The 22,743-nt window shown below is 42.6% G+C and overlaps 1 protein-coding gene across 3 annotated transcripts in view; it reads right to left on the reverse strand.

The window, feature by feature from the left end:
• Positions 1-22,743, reverse strand: part of CHCHD3 (coiled-coil-helix-coiled-coil-helix domain containing 3) — a 423,433-nt gene that overhangs the window by 164,370 nt on the left and 236,320 nt on the right. The window lies entirely within an intron of this gene.

Raw genomic sequence — 22,743 nt, forward strand, 5'->3', positions numbered from 1 at the left:
CCCTGGTGGAGTCAGACTCCACCAGGGGCATGACACTATCCCACCCCACAGGGCCCCCTACCCCGGGACCAGGCGGACAAGGATGTTGAGGAAACTGAGCGTGAAAGTCCTGGGCCAAACGAGGAGCATGAACATCAGTGGCATCTACCCAGGTGAAGTCCTCTGGTCCATAACCTTTCCATGCCACCAAATACTGAAATCAGCCCCGCAACTGACATGAATCTCGGGTGCTATCCACTTTGTATTCCTCTTCTCCCGGAGGGGCTACTGGGGTCGGCTGTGATGGAGCCGGTCTATGCGGACTGTCGGGCGAGGCAGGAACTAACAGGGAACAATGAAAAACAGGATGGATACGCATGGTCCGTGGCAGGGAGAGACGATAAGCCACAGGATTGATCACTGCCTCAACCAGAAAAGGTTCCAAGTAACAGTAATCGAGTTTTTTCAATGGTCGCATCGTTGGTAAATATCAAGTAGAGAGCCAAACCCAATCGCCGACTGCTAAAGGTGGAACATCGCAATGATGTCGGTCTGCAAACCATTTATAGTCTTCCTTGGCTCTCTCTAGTTGATCACGGACCATGTGGTGCACGGCTTTTAACTCCTGCAAAGATGTATCCACTGCCGGAACTGGGGAATCAGACGGGGCTAAAGGGAAAAGTCGTGGATGAAACCCATAGTTAGCAAAGAAAGGGGACACATGGGTGGATGTATGTTGAGCATTGTTATAAGCGAACTCTACCACTGGCAGCACCTCCACCCAATTGTCTTGCTGAGTATTGCTGAAACAGAGGAGGTACTGCTCCAAAATAGCATTCACTCTCTCTGTCCGCTCATCAGTTTCAGGGTGATGAACAGATGACAGAGATGCCTGAACCTGCAGTTTCGCGAGTAGGGTCTGCCAGAAGCGTGCTGTAAATTGTACCCCCAAATCTGATTCCATGTGGTCTGGTAATCCATGCAACTTGAAAACATGGGAGATAAACAATTGAGCCGTTATCTTGGCTGATGGAAGACCCGCACACAGAATAAAGTGAGCCATTTTAGTCAACATATCCACCACCATCAAAATGGTTGTGGCAACCATTCGATGGTGGTAACTCAATTATGAAATCCAATGAAACTGCCCCCCACAGTCGTTTTGGCGTGGGCAAGGGCTGCAATAGACCAGGGGGCGCACCGGGAGCATACTTGGCTTGACGACAGATCCCACAGGATGCCACATATCCCGACACATCATGTTTAAGTCTCGGCCACCAAAGTGTCCTAGAGATGAGGTGCAGTGTTTTGAACACCCCAAAGTGTCCTGCCGCCGGACTATCATGACATTGACATAGGATAAGGCCACGAAGAGGACCTCCAGGCACATAAATGCGATCATGGAACTGCAACAGGTCCTCAATATGCGCCCAAGGAGTCTCTTGTCTCCCATTCTCATCCAATTCTTGACGTCAAGCTGTCACAAATGGGTCCTGCCGCTGTGCCTCCTGAATCCTCACTCGAAGGTCCACAGGTTCCTCGGTGGCTGCAAACCGCTCCAATGGAATCACTGTCCGGAGAAAGATTTTATCCTCCCTTCAGGTATACTCGGGCTTCTGAGATAGGGCGTCGGCATGTTGATTCCCTCCACTCAGAACATAGGCCACCCGGAAATCGAATTGAGCAAAGAATAAGGACCATCTCACCTGATGCTGGTTCAATGTCCGAGCTGTACATTCGGTGTTCCAAATTGCGATGATCTGTCCAAACCTCGATTTGGTGACGAGCCCCCTCCAGGTGGTGCTGCCATGTTTCAATTGTCTTAACCGCCAATAGCTCCTTGTCCCAAATTGTATAGTTGTGCTCTGGAGCTGACAACTTCCGTGAATAATAAGCGCACCGGAACAAGGTGCCTGCGGGAGCATAGGCCTGGAGGAGCACTGCACCAACAGCCACATCGGAAGCATCTGTTGCCACCACAAATGGCTGGCCTGGATCAGGGTGTTTGAGGATAGGCTCTGAAACAAAGGCAACTTTCAACGCCTCGGAAGCTACCTGCTCCTCAGCACCCCATTGAAACTTCTCCCCCTTCTTGAGCAGATTAGAAAGGGGAGCAGTCAAGGCAGCAAAGCAGGGAATAAATGTGCGGTAGTAGTTCGCAAACCCCAACAGTCCTTGCACATCCTTAGCCCGCTGTGGCGGTTCCCACTCCTGCAACGATTGAATTTTTTCCGGGTCCATTTCCACCCCAGCAGGTGAAATATGTTGTCCCAAGAAGTCAATCGTGGTTTGTGCAAACTTCTCACGTTTAGCAAACAGGTGGTTATCACGCAAACGTTGCAACACCAGCTGCACTTGCTGCCAATGTTCCTGCAGGAAGTCTGAGTAAATCAAAATGTCATCTAAATAAATGACCACAAATTGATCCAACAAATCACGGAAAACATTGTGCATGAAATGCATGAACACAGCTGGGGCATTGGTTAATCCAAAAGGCATCACGGAATACTCAAAATGCCCGTACCTCGTCTGGAAAGCTGTTTTCCACTCGTCCCCTGCACGAATGCGAACCAGATTGTGGATCCCATGCAAATCCAACTTCATAAAGATCTTAGCTTGACGAAGCCGCTCAATCAGTTCAGGGATGAAGGGAAGAGGGTACCGATTCCTCACTGTGATTGCATTCAACTTGCGGTAATCACAACACAAATATAGCTCCCCTGATTTCTTTTTCACAAAAAGCACTGGTGCAGCCAATGGGGAGGTAGAAGGCCAGATAAACCCTTTCCAGAGGTTCTTGTCAATAAAATCCCACAACACGGCCAACTCCAGTTCTGACGGGGAATATAGCTGCACAAAAAGGTCCCATTTATGGGATGCAGGCAGCGCATAGGAAATCACGTCCCCTCTGGTTCAGAAAAACCTGAAACCGGTCCCTGGTGCCCAAAGGTTGCACTGCATAATTCATTTAACAGTGGCAATGATTTGCTTAACAAAGAGTGGTGCAGTGGCCTAGAGGTGGAGCTCTCACCTCACAATCAACAGGCTGTGGGTTCAATCCTATTTCTCTGGGCACAGTGAGAATAGATCTGCTGAACAAAACTCCGCATTGGCAACAGGAAAGGCATCCGGCCATTAAACACTCTGCTAGCACCATTCAGGTGCCCAAACTCCACCCCGCAAGGATTATGGGGTTGTTAAACGATCACGATGATGGTGGTGGTGGTGAATGATTTGCTTAACAACCGGGGCAAAACAAGTTAGACGCTACTCATGTAACAACCACTTTAGTTAGCCATGAAAATGGTGGTTCCAGTTGTTTGGCAACTGCCTCACATTTATGATGGTTGCAGTATCCCAAGGTGATGTGATCCCCTTTTGCGACCTTCTGACAAGCAAAGTCAATGGGGAAGCCAGATTCACTTAACAATGGTGTTACTAACGTAACAATTGCAGTGATCCACTGAACAACTATGGTGAGAAAGGTCATACAAATGGGACAAACCTCACTTAACAAATGTCTCACTTAGCCACAGAAATTTCAGGCTCCACTGTGGCCGTAAGTTGAGGACTACCTGGATCAATTCCAAGGTATGTAATTCAGATGGGACCTCCAGAGTGGATGACTCTGCGTAGATGTTACAGTAAGGATGCCAGTTGACATTGGATGAGGATAGAGCAGTTTAATTAATAAATGAATAATCAATGAAGTAAATTAAAACAAGTAAATAAAACCTATGTGTTCCAAAACATAACTAACTTTCGTGATATCGATCATGGTTGTTTCCTGGAGATGTTTTAAGAATTCTGGAAGAACAGAGGAGCTGTTAAGGGATGCAAAAGCAAACACCGTACATGGTTACTCTAAAAGTAAAAAAAAAAAGTTCTGGGAAGCCAGTGTGGCCACTCAAGAGTGGCAGCTGCCTCTGGAGAGGTCTGGACCAGAGAGGAACATCTGGAACCCCATTTTGACAATGTTCCTCTGGCGCATGAGGGGAGCAGTTGTCTCTCGAGCACTGTGTGAAGGGTAGGTTGGATTAGAGGGGGCGGGGAGTCAATCGAGCAAGGTTTCTAAGGGTTGTCTTTCTTCCAGAGAGTCAGGTGCACCTGGAGAAAAGTGTAGAGACTCTGGTGGAGTATATGGCGACTCAATGGATGGAGAAGTCTTTGAGACTCTGCATCTTGGAGAAACACATGGAGGCTCCATATTGCGGGTCGCTGAAGGAATAACAGGAGGATCATGAAAAATATAGGACAGGTCCAGAGAGGTAGTGGTCTGCAGGATAACGTTCTTGAGCCTGGAGTGGAAGAGGTTCTAAAGGAACAGGGTTTTCTGGAGGTGGATATGGCTGTTCTGGTGGGAGTGGGTTTTCCAGGAGGACGTATGGGGGCTCTAAGGGAGGAGATGATTCTGAAGACAAGTATGGAGGTTCTAGAGGAGCAGGACTTCCAGGAGGTACACATGGAGGGTTTAAAGGAGAAGGATTTCCTGAATATGTGTTTGGAGCTTCCAGAGGAGGTGCTTCTGGACCTCCTAAAGGTATGCATGGAGTTTCTAGTGGAGTAGGAGTTTCTGGAGGAATGTACAGAGGTTCTAGATTAGCAGGAGTTTCTGGGGGTACATATGGAGGTTTTAGAGAAGCATGAGCTTCTGGAGGTGTGTATGGAGGTTCTAGAGGAGCAGGAGTTTCTGGAGGTGTGTATGGAGGTTCTAGAGGAGCAGGAGTTTCTGGAGGTGTGTATGGAAGTTCCAGAGTAGGAGAAGTCTCTGGAGAATTATAGGGCGCCTCAAGAGATGGAGGGATCTCCTCGGGTATGTATGGTGGTTTTAGAGTAGCTGAGGTCTCTGATGGTATGTATGGATTTTCTAGAGGAACAGAAGTCTCCGTGGGGGTATATGGACGTTCCAGAGGAGTGGGGGTCTCCTGGGGAGTATATGGGAGCTCTAGAGAAGCAGTGGTTTCCTGAAGGATGTATGGAGGTTCCACACTGACAGATGTCTCTGGAGGGATGAACGGAGCCTCTAGATGACCAGGGTTCTCTAGAGGGATATATGGGGGCTCCAGAGTGACTTCTGTTTCTGAAGGAACATACTCAGGAGGCAAAGGAGTTGTGTCTGGAAAGGGATATTGCATTGAGCTCTCAACTGATTTGGGTCCCCAGTGACTTGGCTTGTCACCTGGTGGAGGCTCCAGAATTACTGTAGTTTCTATAGGAATAAACGGAGACACTGGAGGTGAAGGAGTTGTTTCTTCTGGCACGTATGGAGGTTCTAGAAGGGTGGGATTCATTTCTTGAGGGATGAATGGCGGTTCTATGACCAGGGTTTCCTTAGGGACCTCGGTGGTTGGAACTGAAGTGGTGCTCTCAATATGATGGTCTAGTTTCTCCTTTCGGATCTCTTCACTTGCCATCTTTCTGGAGATCCATTCCATGAACTGTTCAACGGAGGTGTAAATTTTGGGGTACTCTACCCTGTCACAATCCTCCGAATTGGAAATTCCAACTATGTAGTATGGTGACTTTGGCAATGTTTTACACATTAAAAGCCCTCCACCATTTCCCTGCAGGGGGGAAAAAAATGAAAGAAGGAGGTTGAACATCTTTTTGACAACTGTATGGCAAGACCAACATTATACCTTGAGCATTTGTTTATACAACACATTTAATCAAAAGCCGCATTCACACAAAAATGGTAAATTTATATATATATATATATATATATATATATATATATATATATATATATATATATATATATATATATATATATATATATTTTAATGGCTTAGCATGTAGCTGATGAGTGGTACAGTGGCCTAGAGGTGAAGTTTTCACCTCACAATCAGGGGGCTGTGAGTTCGATCCTAAGTAGAGGCAGATATTTCCCTCTCTGAGCACGATGAGAATATATCTGCTGAATCTAACTCTGTATTAGCAACAGGAAGGGCATCCGGCCAGTAAACATCAGCTCCATTCAGTTGCCCAGACTCCACCCTGCAAGGGATTATGGGGTTGTTAAAAGGAGATTGTGATGGTGTAGCTGATCTCAAAAAGCTTGGCAGAGTGATACCTGGTTAGTGATGAATGGGATACCACTTAGGAATCTCAAGACTAGAAAAAAATATTTTGGAAGAAAGTACAAAACAAGCCGCTTTTGTACTTCTGGCAAAAAAAAAGTAATAATACATAGATGGTACAGCAGCCACCCAAAAAAGCCAATGCAGTCCTCAACTGCATTAATAGAGGGATAGAATCAAAATCACGTGAAGTATTAGTACCGCTTTACAAAGCCTTAGTCAAACCACACTTGGAATATTACTTCCAGTTCTGGTCACCACAATATAAAAAAGATGTTGAGACGCTGGAAAGAGTGCAGTACGAAGAAGGGTTGCAGGAATTGGGTATGTCTAGTCCAGTGGTAGTCAACCTGGTCCCTACCGCCCACTAGTTGGGCGTTCCAGCTTTCATGGTGGGCGGTAGGGGTTGTGTCCCCTACTTTATAAATCACCATTACTGTGGAATGGTAGAGATACAAAAGTGGGTGGTAGGTATAAAAAGGTTGACTACCCCGGTCTAGTCTAATGAAAAGAAGAACTAGCGGTGACATGACATGATCATATATGAGGGGCTCCTACAAAGACGAGAGGGTCAAATTATTTTCCAAAGCACCAGAAGGAAAGATGAGAAACAATGGATGGAAACTAACCAAGGAGAAGAAGCAACCTAGAACTAAAGAGAAACTTCCTAGCAGGGAGAAAGATTAACCAGTGGAACGACTTCCTCCAGAAGTTGTTGTTGCTCCATCACTGGAGGCTTTCAAAACGAGACTGGACAACCACTTATCTGAAATGGTACAGAGATTCGTACGAGCAAGGGGTTGGACTCGAAGACTTCCAATGTTATTCTATAAAGTTATCAAGAACTGAGCACAACTCAAAGGAGATTATATTGTGCGAACATGATCTGATTAATTAGTTCATAGTTTACTTTGTTTATATAAAACATTTATATATCCACTCATCTTTCTGCACGGTTTTGGGTGGCAACCCAATCAAAAGTGGAAACAATATAAAACCATATTAAAACTGTAAAACTAAACGCATTAAAACATTAGGGGGGTTCAGTGAATTGTGAAAAGCCAAACAATAGATTAATTGCCAAGTTAAGTATGTCGTATGCATTGAGCTCTGATAAAATCATCTTCAGTACTGTATGAACTCAAGTGGATGTTTAATGATTACAGAACTTAAGTGATTAAGCAATTAACTGTTTTGAACATGTATTCTCAGGACAAGAGATGTTTGTTATATCAATACAGCTAATGGAGATCCGGTTCCAAGGCCATGAAGCATAGACAAGAGTTTTTCTTTTTGAAATAGAGGTAATCCTTTCTGATTACAACTATTCAGTGGTAGGCTGCAGCTGATTCGGACCGGTTCTAGTGAACTGGTAAGAAGTGGATTACCACGTCTCAGCTGTTCTACTTACTGGGGAAGGCTAGAAGGTGAGCTGGAGAGGTTCAAATTGGTTTGTGATGACCCAGAGTGTAACACAAGCATAACAAAATCCAAAACGTAAATAAATGTCCTTTAATGCCTCCAACTTGGCCCCACTGTTCAATAATTCTCAGTTGGAGATAAAATGTACTCAAAAATAGTCTTCAAAAGAAAGCAATACAGTCTGAACTTAATGAGCAGATAGAAGTGAAATAAAAAACCAAACAAACTACAATGATGAAATTTCCACAATGGACCAGGATAAATAATTACCTAATTCAAGGAGATAACAAGTCACAGTCTGTTGGAAGGACGCCAACCAAGATAACCTCACCCCAAATTAAAACATACTTTGCTTCTGGCAACACTGTGTTGTAATCGTCTCTCTTATATACTAGTCTACCCAACCAATGAGGAGGATCATGGCCGCTTCCTTTCTCGTAAGCCAAGTTGTTTCCTTGTCTGTTCCTCCCTGCATGTCCTAGGATGCAGAGGGGATGGGCCTGGTTCTTCCTCTGACTGCCCAGATGGCCTCTGCCCTTCCCCAGCCTCCTCCACAACCTTTGGAGCCACACTTCCACTCCCTGTCAACTGTTGCTTCTCTCCCTCAGAGTCCAACTCTACCAAGGGCATGACATGGTGTTTATGGAATGCTGTGCAGGCGCGAAGCATGCGCTTGCAGAACCGGTTGTTAAAATGGTTGCAGCCCTACCCCTACAACCATTCATTTAGCGATTGTTCAAGATTCCAACAGCAAAGTGATTTAAGACGATTATGTACATTTGTTTAATAAATAAATAATAAATACAATCCCGGGAGTCCTTGAATTACAACCATGCATTTATAGAAATCGTTCAAAATTAAAATAGCCCTGAAAAAAAAGTGACTTGTCCATGGGATCCACATTCAGATCCTTGGCAATGAGTTCATATTTATGATGGTTGCAGTGTCCCTGGGAGTCATGGAATTCTCCCTTTTGTCAACTTCTGACAAGCCAAGTCAGTGGGGAAGCCAGATTCATTCCACGACTGGGTCACTAGCTTAACAACTTCAGTGATTCACATAACCAATGCGGCACGAAAGGTCACAAAATGGGGCAAAATTCACTTAACTTGCTTAGCAGTCAAAATTTTGGCCTCACTTGTGGTTGTAATTTGAGGATTATCTCAAGTAAAGGGGGATTCGCTCATCCGGTCATGTTACCTATCTGGGTCTGCCTTCCAAGGCTGGTACAAACTGAACCAATGCAATTAGATTAGATTAGATTAGATTAGCAGAGATTAGATTAGCAGAGATGGAAGGGACCTTGCAGGTCATCTAGTCCAACCCCCACCCAAGCAGGAGACTCTACACCATTTCTGACAGATGGCGGTCTAGTCTCTTCTTGAAAGCTTCCAGAGATGGAGCTCCCATAACTTCCAAAGGCAACTTCTGTTCCATCGGTTGATTGTTCTCACTGTCAGAAAGTTTCTCCTTATTTCCAGGTTGAATCTCTCCTTGTTCAGTTTCCAGCGATTGGCTTCCAGATGCCTTGGAAAATAGCTTGACCCCTTCCTCCTCTCTATGACAGCCCCTCAACTATTGGAAGACTGCTATCCCGTCTCCCCTGGTCCTTCTCTTCACTGGACTAGCCAGGCCCAGTTCCTGCAACCGTTCATCGTATGTTTTAGCCTCCAGTCCCTCATCATCCTGGTTGCTCTTCTCTGCACTTTTTCTAGAGTCTCAACAACTTTTTTTTATAGTGTGGTTTCACTGTTTGCTGCTGTTGTTGCTGATGGGCAACAATATTTACCTGGCAAGTGTGGCCACCCTTGTCCTTCAAACTTGCACAGAGCGTGTGTGGATTCATTCCCCCGTGGTACCAATCGCTGCTGTTGCATGTTGTTGTCTCTAGAATGTTTGCTCTGGCTTCATACACTACAGCAGAGATACCTATGGGCAAAGTACGGACTTCAGTTTGATGGTCACTTTCTCTGGTCATTGTCTTTTGTAGCACTTCCTTCCAAAACACACACCCAATCCATTTCCCAATTCAGAATCTGTAGCCTGCTTGACACAAAGTATATTAAAAGACAGAGAGAGAGAGAGAGAGACAGAGACAGACAGAGGGAGAGAGGGAGAGAGAAACACAGAGAGACACACACAGAGAGAAATAGAGAAACACACACAGAGAGAAACAAACAGAGACAGAGAGAGACAGAGAAAGAGACAAACAGAGAAAGAGGGAGAAAAAAACAGAGACAGACAGAAACAGAGAGACAGACACACACACACAGAGAGACAGACCGAGACAGAAAGAGACACAGAGAGACACACACCGAGAGAGAACACAGAGGGAGTGAAAGACAGAGAGACACCGAGAGAGAAATAGACACACAGAGAGAAGCAGACAGATAGACAGACAGAGAGACAGAGAGAGACCGAGAAAGAGATAAAAACAGAGAGACAGACAGAAACACAGAGAGAAAACAGTGAAAGAGAAACAGACAGAGACATAGAGAGAGACAGAGAGAGAGAAAAACAGAGACAGACAGAAATAGAGAGACAGAGACAGACAGAGAGAAAGAGACAGAGACACACACAGAGAAAGAAATAGAGAGACACGGAGAGACAGAAACAGACAAAACATAGAGACAGAGAGAGAGAAAGAGAAAAAACAGAGAGAGAGACAAAAATAGAGAGAGAGAGACAGAGAGAGAGACACACACACACACACATAGAGAGAAATACAGAGAGACACACACAGAGAGAAATAGAGAGACACAGAGAGACAGAAACAGGCAGAGACATAGAGAGAGAGAAAGAGACAAGCAGAGAAAAAACAGAGAGACAGACAGAAACACAGAGAGACAAACAGAGAGACAGAGAGAGAATATCCTAGCATTACTTGTGATTTGGTCCTTACAGGTTGTCCTCAACTTATAACCAGGGGTGGGATTCTACCAGTTCACACCTATTCACCAGAACCGGTTGTTAACATTCTAAGCATTCTAAGGACTAGACTTCCCGTCTCAGGAACGTCTCTTGAGTTTTTTCCCCCTCCTTTGCTGGTACTTTGCTAGTGTGGAGTGACCATTCAAAGTTACAATGGCACTGAAAAAAGTGACTTATGACCATTTTTCACACTTACGACTGTTGCAGCATCCCCACAGTCATGAGAGGCCAGGCGAGGAGATGTATGCCTCGATGTGAGTGATATTGAGTTAGCCACACCCAGCTAATAACATGACCACCAAGCCATGTCCACCCAGTCACATGACCATCTAAGCCACGCCCACCACCTAAGCCACGCCCACAGAACTGGTTGTTAAAAATTTGAATCCCACCCCTGCTTAAAACTATTCATTTAGTGACAGTTTGAAGTTACAATAGCACTGGAAAAAGTGACTCATGACCATTTTCCACATGTACTACCATTGCAGCATCCCCATGATCAGATAATCAAAATTAGACACTTGGCAACTGGACACTTCATTCATATTTATGAAGGTTGCAGTATCTCAAGGTCATGTGATCCCCTTTTGTGACCTTCTTGTCAGAGTATATTCATGAACTGGAATAGAGCTTGGTAACAAGGTCAGCCAATGAGGACTGTTTTGGAAACTGAAACTAGAAGTAGCCTAGGCTGGAAACTGAAACTAGAAGTAGCCTAGGCATGGCTCTATATTAAGCTCTGCAGCTCTGAAGTTATGTTTTAAGCTCTGAGTCTGTCTGTTGAAAATGAAACTGCTTCTCTCCTCTGCTGTGTGTCTTGCTTGCTTACTGAACTAAAGTGAAACTGATGCCTGTTTCTGAGCTCCTGAGTTGCTGCTGAAGTTACTTTCAACATGCTTCTGTTTGAGTTTGCTCCATGTTGGAGAAATCTACAATTGGTATTGTAAAATTTACTATATGTGTTTATAAAGAAGTTAAACGAAGCACCAGCCACCTGTGTTTATTTTTCTGGAGCTGAATTAATGCTGCAAAAACTCTGAATACTTCTGACAAGCAGTCAGTGGAGAAGTCAGATTCATTTCACAACTGGGTTACTAACTCAACAACTGCACTGTTTTGCTTAACAACCGTGACATGAGAACTTGTAAAATGGGGCAAAACTCACAGCGCTGTCTCCCTTATCTACAGAAAATTGGGGCTCAACTGTAGTCCTACAGAAAGCGAGAGCTACCTGAAGTCTTCTAAGGCAATGATCTCCAACCTTTTGGACACCAGAGAGCTGTTCCATGAAAAACAATTGTTTGGTGTTGGTGTGCGCTACTTAGATCCCACACATGTGCAGACTTATGACAGTTTTTCACACTTACAATCATTGCAGCATCCCCATGGTCACATGATCAAAATTGGCAATTGACTCGTATTTATAGCATAAATTGACATATTTATGGTAATTGACTCATATTTATGGCAATTGACTCATACTTATGGCAATTGACACATATTTATGGTAATTGACTCACATTTATGATGTTGGCAGTGTCCTGGGATCCCCTTTTGTGACCTTCTGACAAGCAAAGTCAGTGGAGAAGCCAGATTCACTTAACCAGCATGTTTCTAATTTAACAACTGCAGTAATTTACTTAAAATTTTTGGCAAGAAAGGTCGTAAAATGGGGAAAAATTGACTTAACAAGTGTTGTGCTTAGCAACAGAAATTTTGGGCTCATCTGTAGTCGTATGTCGAGGACTATCTGTATAAGAACCAATCCCATCCTATCAGAGCTAATCTTCCAGAACCCCTACCCTTGTTCAAGAACTGATGAAGCTTCTCGGGTGAGAAGTTAAACTTCTTTTTCTTCTTCCTCCGGGGAAAAAAACCAACCCAGTTTCCTTTGGAAAAAGCACCTTTGAGATATGAATCAACCAGTGGTGGGATTCTACCAGTTTCCCTACCAGTTTGGTGCGCGTGGGCACCTAACTCTCACGCACGTGCAGCTTTCCAAACAGCAGCTGAGGCTCTGCTGAACCAATCAGCTGAGAGGATAAAAAAGCAGCTGAGGCTCTGCTGAACCAATCAGCTGAGAGGATAAAGAAGCAGCTGAGGCTCTGCTGAACCAATCAGCTGAGAGGATAAAGAAGCAGCTGAGGCTCTGCTGAACCAATCAGTTGAGAGGATAAAGAAGCAGCTGAGGCTCTGCTGAACCAATCAACTGAGAGGATAAAGAACAGAAAAGCGCAGGGGCAGGTGGAGGGCCGATCCTGTGCTTTCCTCTTCTTTCTCCTCTCAGCTGATCATCAGAGCTTTTTTTTACTACCAGGTCGTCCGAACCGGTCCGAACCGCTAGCATTTCACCACTGGAACCAACCCTTTCCGATGTCTCCCTCCATTCGGATTCCCTCACCGCTTGAATTCCAGCCACTGACGTAACAGATGGAGAAGGCTTCAGAGTCCAAGCTGACCGGCGGCAAACAGATTGGCTGCACGTAGTCGTTGAAAATCACAGGATTGTCCAATTCTATCAATGCAATGTCATTGATCTTTGTGGTGGGATTGTAATCCTGGTGGAAGATGATTCGTTTTATTGAACGTAACTGGGCTATGTCAGGCAATCGAGAAAGATCTGTGGCACCCAACACAATCTTCCAGACTTTCAGAGAGCTGCAAGTAAAACAAACACACAAACAACAACAAAAAACAGAGCATTGGATCTGTAGCAACCAAAGAAATCTGTAGAGATTCTCAGTCATCCAGGTTGTATGGGTTGTCCCAAAGGTACTTTTTTCAGGAGGCAACTGGACTTTCTGTTTTTTTTTCTTTGAAGACATTTCACTTCCCATCCAAGAAGCTCCTCACCATCTATTCAGAATTGAAGAAGCTTCTTGGATGAGAAGCGAAACATCTTCAAAGAAAAAAACAAGGAAGTCCAGTTGCCTCCTGAAAAAAAAGCACCTTTGGGACACCCAAAGAAATCTTTCAAACAGAGGTATATCAGATTCCTAAAAATGTGGAACCTTATGCCCCTCTCCAGATAGAAAAATTGTAACCACAACATGCGACATCTGAACCTCCCTGATCTGTACTCAGGCACAATATGGTCTCCATATATTCCTGAAAACCGTTTGGAAGATCTGAGGAGGATCTTACAAGTTCTGAAGACCACACAACTGTGTTACTAATTTAGCAACTGCAGGGGTTCACTTAACAAATGTGGCAAGAAAAGTCATATAATGGGGCCAAACTCACTTAACAAGTTTCTCACTTAGCAGCAGAAATTTTAGGCTCAGCTGTAGGTCGTAAGTCAAGGACCACTCCTTCACCCATTTTGCACCAGCCCTCAGCCTAATGTGGTGCTCAGTTCCTCAAAAAAAAAAAAAATTAAGCACATCAAGGAAAAACAAAGTCCAGTTTCCTTTTGAAAAAGCACTTTTAGGATAAATAATCTGCTGTTTATCACTCTGGGGATTGGACAAATGAAATAAGTGAAAGCAACATCCTTTCTTCTTCTTTTTCTTTGTCGTTGAATGACCCCATAATCCCTTGCAGGGTGGAGTTGGGGCAACTGAATGGAGTTGAGTGTTTACTGGCCAGATGCCTTTCCTGTCACTAATGTAGAGTTTTGTTCAGCAGATCTATTCTCATTGTGCCCAGAGAGAAAAATATCTGCCTCTACCTAGGATCGAACTCACAGCCTCCTGATTGTGAGGTGAGAGCTCCACTTTTAGGCCACCATACCACTCAAAGCAATATCCTCTCTGCTCCACAAATACTCAGCAAGTAGATGCTGGTTTCTTTCTTACTTTTTCTTTGCATTGAAACAGTGTGCTGCAGTAAGGATCCAACGAACATCAACTACAGCTCCATCGCAAGAATGCCTTGGTCCCTTGGGAGTGTAGATCTGGATACTGATGAGCCAGGGCCAGGTTCCAGGTAAAGCATGATGGCCATCGGTCACGTCCTTCCAGCTTTGGTGTTTCGGGTGCATCCCACAGTCTGAGAAGAAGCCAAGACAGATAAGATCAGAAGTGAAAATGGACTTGGTCCCACCTGAGTGTGGTCAGGCTGAAGCTGGCCAGAATGGCCTTTCAAGAACTTCTCACAATGTGTGGGTGGAGAAACTGTGGAAGTGATTTGTCAGTGTTCCCTGGAGGAAGCAACGTGTCTCCAAGAGTGGGAATTTTTCTTGACACCCAATTGTTGCCTCACTTCTGGACAAAAACAAAAAAGACAGAAGCAGTCCTTTCTTCCTGTGCCAACTCAGGAAGCTCAAACTGCCCAAGGAGCTGCTGATGCAGTTCTACAGAGGAATGACTGAGTCTGTCATCTGCACCTCTATAACTGTCTGATTTGGTTCTGCAACCCAACAAGACAGACACAGACTTCAACAGATAATTAGAACTGCAGAAAAAAACAATTACTAACAACCTGCCTTCCATGGAGGACCTGTATACTGCACGAGTCAAAAAGAGGGCTGTGAAAATATTTACAGACCCCTCACATCCTGGACATAAACTATTTCAACTCCTTCTCTCAAAATGACGCTACAGAGCACTGCACACCAGAACAACTAGACACAAAGACAGTTTTTTCCCGAACGCCATCACTCTGCTAAACAAATAATTCCCTCAACACTGTCCAACTATTTACAAAATCTGTACTACTATTACTATTAACCTTCTCATCACTCCTTACCACCTATCCCCTCCCACTTGTGACTGTATGACTGTAACTTTGTCGCTTGTATCCTTATGATTTATATGGACTGTTTCCTAGTATGATTTGATTGCTTATTGTACCCTATGACTATTATTAAGTGTTGTACCTGATGATTATTGACTCTTGACGAATGTCTCTTTTCTTTTATGTACACTGAGAGCATTTGCACCAAGACAAATTCCTTGTGTGTCCAATCACACTTGTCCAACAAAGAATTCTATTCTATTCTATTCTATTCTATTCTATTCTATTCTATTCTATTCTATTCTATTCTATTCTATTCTATTCTATTCTATTCTATTCTATCCTATTCTAAATATGGGCAGCTAGGGAGGCTGCAGATTGCTGGAGAGAAAGCTGCAGAATAAAACAAAATAAAAAGGACATCTCTACCCACTGTCTTACCACCCTCACTAATAGCTAGAAGAGCATTCCAGTCCATCTGTGTCCCAAACTCATCCAAATTCCTCTTCTCCTTTGAGAGAACTTCCTAGAGTCATTCCAATGTAAATTCCCAAGTGTCACACAGGATCAGTTTCAACACCCCCCCATTCCTTCAATGCATAACTAAATAAATATAACCACTACGTTCGATTCCCTGTTCATGACAAGCATCCTTATACCATCCCGGATAAATGATTGTTCCAATTGTTTCTTGAAAACCTCCAGCGATGGAGCACCCACAACTTCTGAAGGCAAGCTGTTCCATTGATTAATTGGTGTTTTCACTATCAGGAAATTTCTTCTTATTTACAGACTAGCTGGATACACGTGCTTCGCTACGAAACTATGTGGTTGGGCTTAGTTTTTTGGGAGGAAAATAAGGTGGGGGGATTCTGCCTCTGCCTACCGGCATCCGTCGCTATTCATCTAGCTAGCATCCTGTCAGTGTGTGAGTGAGCTGAGGGCTATTTGGAAACTGATACAGTATTTGTTGTGTGAGCAAGGAGGAGACAGCAAAGAGCCTGGGTGTGGCTTAGCTCAACTGTTCTGTACTAAATCTGCTTGGTGCTGTGAAACTGAAACTGAAACTCCTCTCCTCTGCTTGTGTTTTGCATTGGGAAAAGATTACTTTTCAGGTGGGGAGGGGGAGTAGAACTCCTTAGCATCAGAGCGTGTTAATAATAATAATAATATAGGAAATACTAATGCTCTGATGATTATTTCAAAAAATCCTTTCTTAGTGAATACCTAGAAGCCAAGAGGAACATATGTGCCAAATTTCAAGTTTGTAGGCTTTACGGTTCTGGAGATTTTGTGATGATGTGGGAGTGGTATTTTGTAGATAGATAGATAGATAGATAGATAGATAGATAGATAGATAGATAGATAGATAGATGGATGGATGGATGGATGGATGGATGGATGGATGGATGGATGGATGGATGGATGGATGGATAGGTAGGTAGGTAGGTAGGTAGATAGGTAGGGGGAGAGAGAGAGAGAGAGAGAGAGAGATGATAGAGAGAGAGATAGATAGATAGATAGATATAGATAGATAGATAGATAGATAGATAGATAGATAGATAATAGATATAGACATAGATAGATATATAGATACAGATAGAAGATAGATAGGTGATAGAGATATAGAGATAAAGATAGAGATAGAGATAGATAGATGATAGATGATATAGATAGATATATAGATATAGATAGATAGAGATATAAATAGAGATAGATAGATATAGATATAGATACATGTACAGATACAGAGATAGATAGATATAGAGATAGAGATAGATAAATATATAGATAGAAGATAGATAGGTAGATAGGTAGATAGATAGATAGATAGATAGATAGATAGATAGATAGATAGATAGATAGGATCTGTCTCGGGTGCTATGGAGAATGAATGCAACTCCTGCTGCTGAGACAGCCCCTCAAGTATTGGAGGATCATATCACCCATAAGCCTTTTCCCAAGGCGCTTCAATAGGCCAAGAAGAATCTCAATAGATTTGAACACTGGGCTCTAACCCAACAAAATGCAATTTGGTGGTGAGAAAAATAAGCTTTTTCACTTAGGCAAGAAACACTAAATGGACAGGTATAAGAAGAGGTGATATCTGCCCCAACCGCAGAAACTGTAAGAGGGATCCACATAAGTACAGGTAATCCTCAACTTACGACCACAATCTCTGTGTTAAGTGAGACATTTGTTAAATGAGTTTTGCCCCATTTTATGACCATTCTTGCCACAGTTATCAATCAAACATTTCTTGTCAATGCACAACATGTGTATAATGAAATTGAAAATCGTCAAGTGAATCACCAAAGTTGTTGAGTTAAGTGAATCTGGCTTCTCCATTGCCTTTGCTGGTCAGAAGGTTGCAAAAAATGATCACACGACTCCGGGACACTGAAACCGTCATAAATATGAGTCAGAGGTTAAACTTCTGAATATTGATCACCAGACCATGGTGGGGATGCTGCAAAAGTTGTAACTGTTAAAAATGGTTGTAAGTCACTTTATTTAGTGCCGTTGTAGTTTGAACATTCGCTAAATGAACTGTTGTAAGTCAAGGATTACCTGTATGAGCCAGCAGTCTGTTAGAGCTGCCAAAAAAAAAGTGAATGCAGTCCTAAGTTGCATCAACAGAGTGATAATATTATGGCAACGAGAAGTGATAGTACCTCATTTGTGAGGCTATCCTTTGAATACTGCGTCGAGTATTGATCATCACGATAAAAACAAAGATACTGAGAAGAGCAATAAAGATAATTAGGGGACTGGAGGCTAAAACATAAAATAAACCATTGAAGGAACCAGGTATCATGCCTTGTCGGAATCTGATTCGGAGGGGGAGGCTGAACAGCTGACAGAGAGTCAGAGTGTGGTTCCGTTGGCTTTGAAAGAAACTGGGGAAGGGCAAAGTCCGGCTGGGCAGAGCAGGGGAGAGGTAGAGCAAGGGAGAGGGAATTCAGAGGAAGACCCAGGCCCACCCACTCTTCATCCTAGGGCACACAGGGAGGAATGGAGGAGGGAACAACATGAGTTGTATGGCTTACGGGGGAGGAAAGGGTCTTGATTCCCTTCATTAGCTGCAGCTGGGAACACAGTGTTTAAAAAGGGAAGTTGAGCACAGCAAACTGTTGGGAGCAGATCGTGAATTTATCTGCTCTCATCGTGGCTTATCTGTGTTCCTGGTGTCTTCCCAACTGTGTGAGTTTTGCCGTGCTTTCAAGTCTCCAATTCCTTCTCCTCCCTGTCAAGTTAATTACTGCAGTTTGGTTTGTTTGGGTTTTTAGTTACAGTCTGTATGTCTCTTGTTTTGGACTGAATTTCCTGGGAGAGTTTTTCTCCAGCCGAAGGTAACCTGGATGTTGGGGGCAAAGTCAGAAATAATAAAGGGACTTTTATCGCTTATTTGACTGTGTTGCCTTTGTGCCACACCCCGGGTCATCACATATCTAGTCTAACGAAGAGAAAGTCTAGGGGGTGAGTTGATAGCAGTCTTCCGATATTTGAGGCACTGCCACAGAAAGGTGAGGGTCAGCCAAAGCCCCTGAAGGGAGGACAAGAAGCAATGGAGGGAAACGCATCAAGGAGAGAAGCAACTTAGAACTTAGGAGAAATTTCCTGACAGTCAGAACAATTAATCAGTGGAACGACTTGCCTTCAGAAGTTGTGGGTGCTCCAGACTTCCAGTTTGCAAGGCTTCGGCAGCGGCAGGGATTCGCGACACCGCGCGATCCCTGCTGCGCTCGCTGCAAGGTTCCCCCGATCCTCTTGGATTTGGGGGATATAGCTGCCCGTAGAGGCAGCTGAAGACAGGGGGATCCGGATAGGGGTTTGGGGTGTCGCAGACCCCTCCCCAGCCGGCAAACCCCTTTTCCCAAGCGGAGGAGCGGCGGTCAGTAATGGACGCCACGAAGAAACCTGCAGCCAGACAAGATTGTGCAGGAGGAAGAAAGTCAGAAGAGCTGTGAAAGTGGTTTTTGACTGGGACAAAGTAAGAGAAAGTACCCTGGAATTTGAAAGCTGCCAAAGATAAATTGTTTCCAGAGAGAGTTACAAGCGGCGAATGAAATTCTAAAAGGGAAAGTTTTTTCTTTTCTTTCTTTTCACTCTCCTTCCCAATGTGACAGCGGATGGAATTATAAGAGAAATCGGAAAACCTGCATTGGAGGTAATTAAATGCTGAAGGGATAAGGATTTCTGAACATTTTTTTTTTAAAAACCTTTTGCTGTGAGTGGGAAGGGAGAGGGGAAAAAATTGGAGCAGAATTTGAAAATAAGGAGAAGATTGCCTAGAATTTTAAAGAGTTATTAAACATCAATAAGACTCCTAAAAGATATATTTTAAATGAAACTTTGTGACTAAACATTAACCCCAGAAAGAGAAAGTGAAGAAGGAGAAAGTACTTAAAAGAAACAGCTTATTTGGATTGCTTGGTGATTTTGGAGCTTTTGAACTATTTTTGATTAAAAGCACTTGGGTGGTTGTTTGGAAAAACCTTTTCTCTCTATAATGGCATCACTTGTGGATGGATTGAAACTTGAATACCAAAAATATAAAAAGGAAGAGCAAGAAGGGAAGGATTCTCTTGGCACTCTTTTTCAATTTTTAGAAATGGCGGTTTGTACTTATGAAAAGCTGACTACGCAACAGGATGACTGGGATAAAGAAGAAGCCATTTTTGATGAACAAGTGACTTTAGTTGGGGAAGAAAAGGAGAAAGAGAAAAAGGAAAAGGGGACTTTAAGATTTGGAAAAACAACCAAAAAAGAGATGAATAAGGTGAAAAGTGGATACTATGTTAGAAAACAACAGAAAGGAGGAAAGCAGAACAAAAGGGAGGTGGAGAGACACGGGGGTAAAGAGGGCAAGGAGAAGAATAAGCAAGGGAGAACGAGAAGCCTCAATGGTGGGGAGCAAGATGCAAAGAAACAAAAGTCTTTTAGAGATAATGGGTAAACTTTATTGAAAAAGGGATTCTGGAAAGCTACATAAGATTGTATTTTTATATTTGTACTTAGAAATAATCCTAGAAAATTGGAAACGTTTAGTAATTTAAAATCTGATAAAATGTTTAGTAAATAAATGGGAGAATTGTAGTAGGAGAAGGGGGAACATTTTAACGAAACAATGATATAAAATATGTGATGTGGGGGAATAACTATGGAAAGCATGATTGTTCCCCTAAAGGCATGATATTTAATTGAAATGGGTAAAATGTTTAAGAATATTAATATTAATGATTAGATGGTGTTATCCCAGTGAAATTTTTTGTGAAATGAGAGATTTGAAATAGGAGAAGTGGGAACATTCTAATGAAATAATGATTTAAAATATGTGATGTGGGGGAAATAACTATGGAAAATTGGTGTTCCCATAAAAGTATGATATTTAATTGAAAAGTAATGTGTTAAGTGTTTAAGATATAAATGAATATCAATATTAATGAATAGATTTGTATTGGCATTGATAACATTGTATAATTTTAGAATGTACCAAATAGAATCCCAATGTAAGTTATGTATTTTATATTAAGTATTATAAATGTAGGGGAAAGAGACAAAGGCATCATACTCCAATTAGTGCACAGGAGAAGTTTTGTTTAAAGAAGAAAGATAAATGGATAAAACAGAACAGACAAAGAATAATAAATATTATGATTTGAATTGAGATGAGATAAATAAAATAAAACTAAGAAAATTTAAAAGAGATGAGAAGCTATATAGAAAATTGAAAATGGTAATAAGATATGGAATGGTATACAAAATGAATATGAATTTGAATTTGTGTCTGTACGAAGAGTTGTAACCCGGGACTAAGCAACTTTCAGAAAAGATGTTTTTATGTTTTTATGTTTTGTGTTTTTGTGTGTTTATGTTTGATTGAGCTAATAAAACCTTGGAGGAATGTTAGAAGAGGACAATTGAGAATAAAAGATAGAAGAGAATAAAGCAAGTTAGATAAAAGTAGAAATAATGAGAAACTTGAAAGGATATGTATGTGTTTATAAGGAGATGTACCAATGGTGTATAAAATGTTTTATTTGTTTTGTTAAAATTTACAAATAACTTTCAGAAAAGAGGTTTTATGTTCTTATGTTTCATGCTTTGTATGTCTTTAAAAATTAATAAAATTTGTTCAAAAAAAAAAAGAAGTAGTTGTGGGTGCTCCATCACAGAAGGTTTTTAAGAAGGGAATGGACAACCATTTGTCTGAAATGGTGCAGGGTTTCCTGCTTGTGCAGGGAATTGGACTTAGAAGGTCCCTTCCAATTCTGTCATTCTGTGATATATGCTCTACGCTTTAATACAGAATAAAGAAAAAGAAGAGAAAGGGAGAAGAAAGAAAAAATAAAAAGAAGCACCGATTCCCTTTGCAACTCCTGCAAGTCTGGTTATAAAGTTATCTCTTACTTTATAATTATGATTATAATTGTAATTATAATTTCATTTTTTTCTATCATCTATTTTTTTTTTCTAATCAGCAAAACCACAATTCATAAGTACATTTTTTTCCTGCTTTATGCAAAAACTCTATAAGGGTTTTCCAGTCAGGAACAAGTGTATAGATATTGTCTAGTCTCACATCAAAGAAGTTAAATTAGCCCTCTCTGCACATTCCATTACCTTTCCCTACCGTTTTCCATTGAGGGTTATTTTCGAACATAAAATAATTTCCCCACTAGATTCCAGTACTCCTTGATAAGATCAACCAAGCTTTCTACACCTGCGCCCTTAATCCACCTTCATTGGATCAATAGGGCTTGTTCCCAGGTAAGCTCTGAATCTTGTAATTTTAGCTCAAGTGTGGTCAAGTTGACAACTGCTTAGAAGACTAGCATGGTTGCAGATCAGTGGTGATATGCTACCGGTTTCGACCGGTTCAGCTGAACTGGTAGTAAAAAAAAAAAGCCTCCCCACCTTCCCCAGGCCCTCCTCTTACACTTTAGGTCGAAACCCCATGGCCCCAACAATGACAGGAAGATTACAACTGCTTGGATGAGCCAGCCCAAGTGGGGCTTTGATCCTGTGCAACAGTCCATGGTGCAGGATCCTCTTCTCTATTGTTCAGACCAAGGTGGCAACATCAGTGGGTTCTTCTGCGTTGCTAGGAGACGGGCCTGGATTTGACCAATGGAGTTGGGCTGGAATGAAGAACTCATCCCTTAGCTAATAGTCCAGGGAGGTGGGGCTGGAGGTGCCATCATGGAGGTTCCATCAACCACGTTCAAGATAGCACACCACCATATGGATCCTTCTCATTAAAAATAGAGCTGGCATCACGATTGGGCCTGTAGAATGTCTGCAGATAAAGCTTTTGGAAGCTCAGGACTCAGACGTTTATTAGAATTAAACCATAGTAAACATAAACCACTTATATCAATTGCATTACAACGAGGATGTCAGCGTTCCAACCGATGCCCTAATTAAATCATGAGCCTCAAGCCAAGCTTCAAAAGAAATCCAGTTATTTATTAGGAGCTTCATGTCAGCACGGACCAGGTGAAGCCAACTCTGAACTCAGTTAATTCACACTTTGCCTCTGACCCTGTTTCCCCTTCCCTCCAATTTGTGTCATCAGTCACATTCCCCAAACGAAGCAATTTTGTGGGTTGTAAAAGTAACTCCTTCCGGCCACTGTGGGTTTCCGTAG

This window comes from Notechis scutatus, chromosome 6, assembly GCF_049901735.1.
Source record: "Notechis scutatus isolate UNSWTSFEM ecotype Mainland chromosome 6, rNotScu1.2, whole genome shotgun sequence".
In the NCBI taxonomy this organism is placed as follows: domain Eukaryota; kingdom Metazoa; phylum Chordata; class Lepidosauria; order Squamata; family Elapidae; genus Notechis; species Notechis scutatus.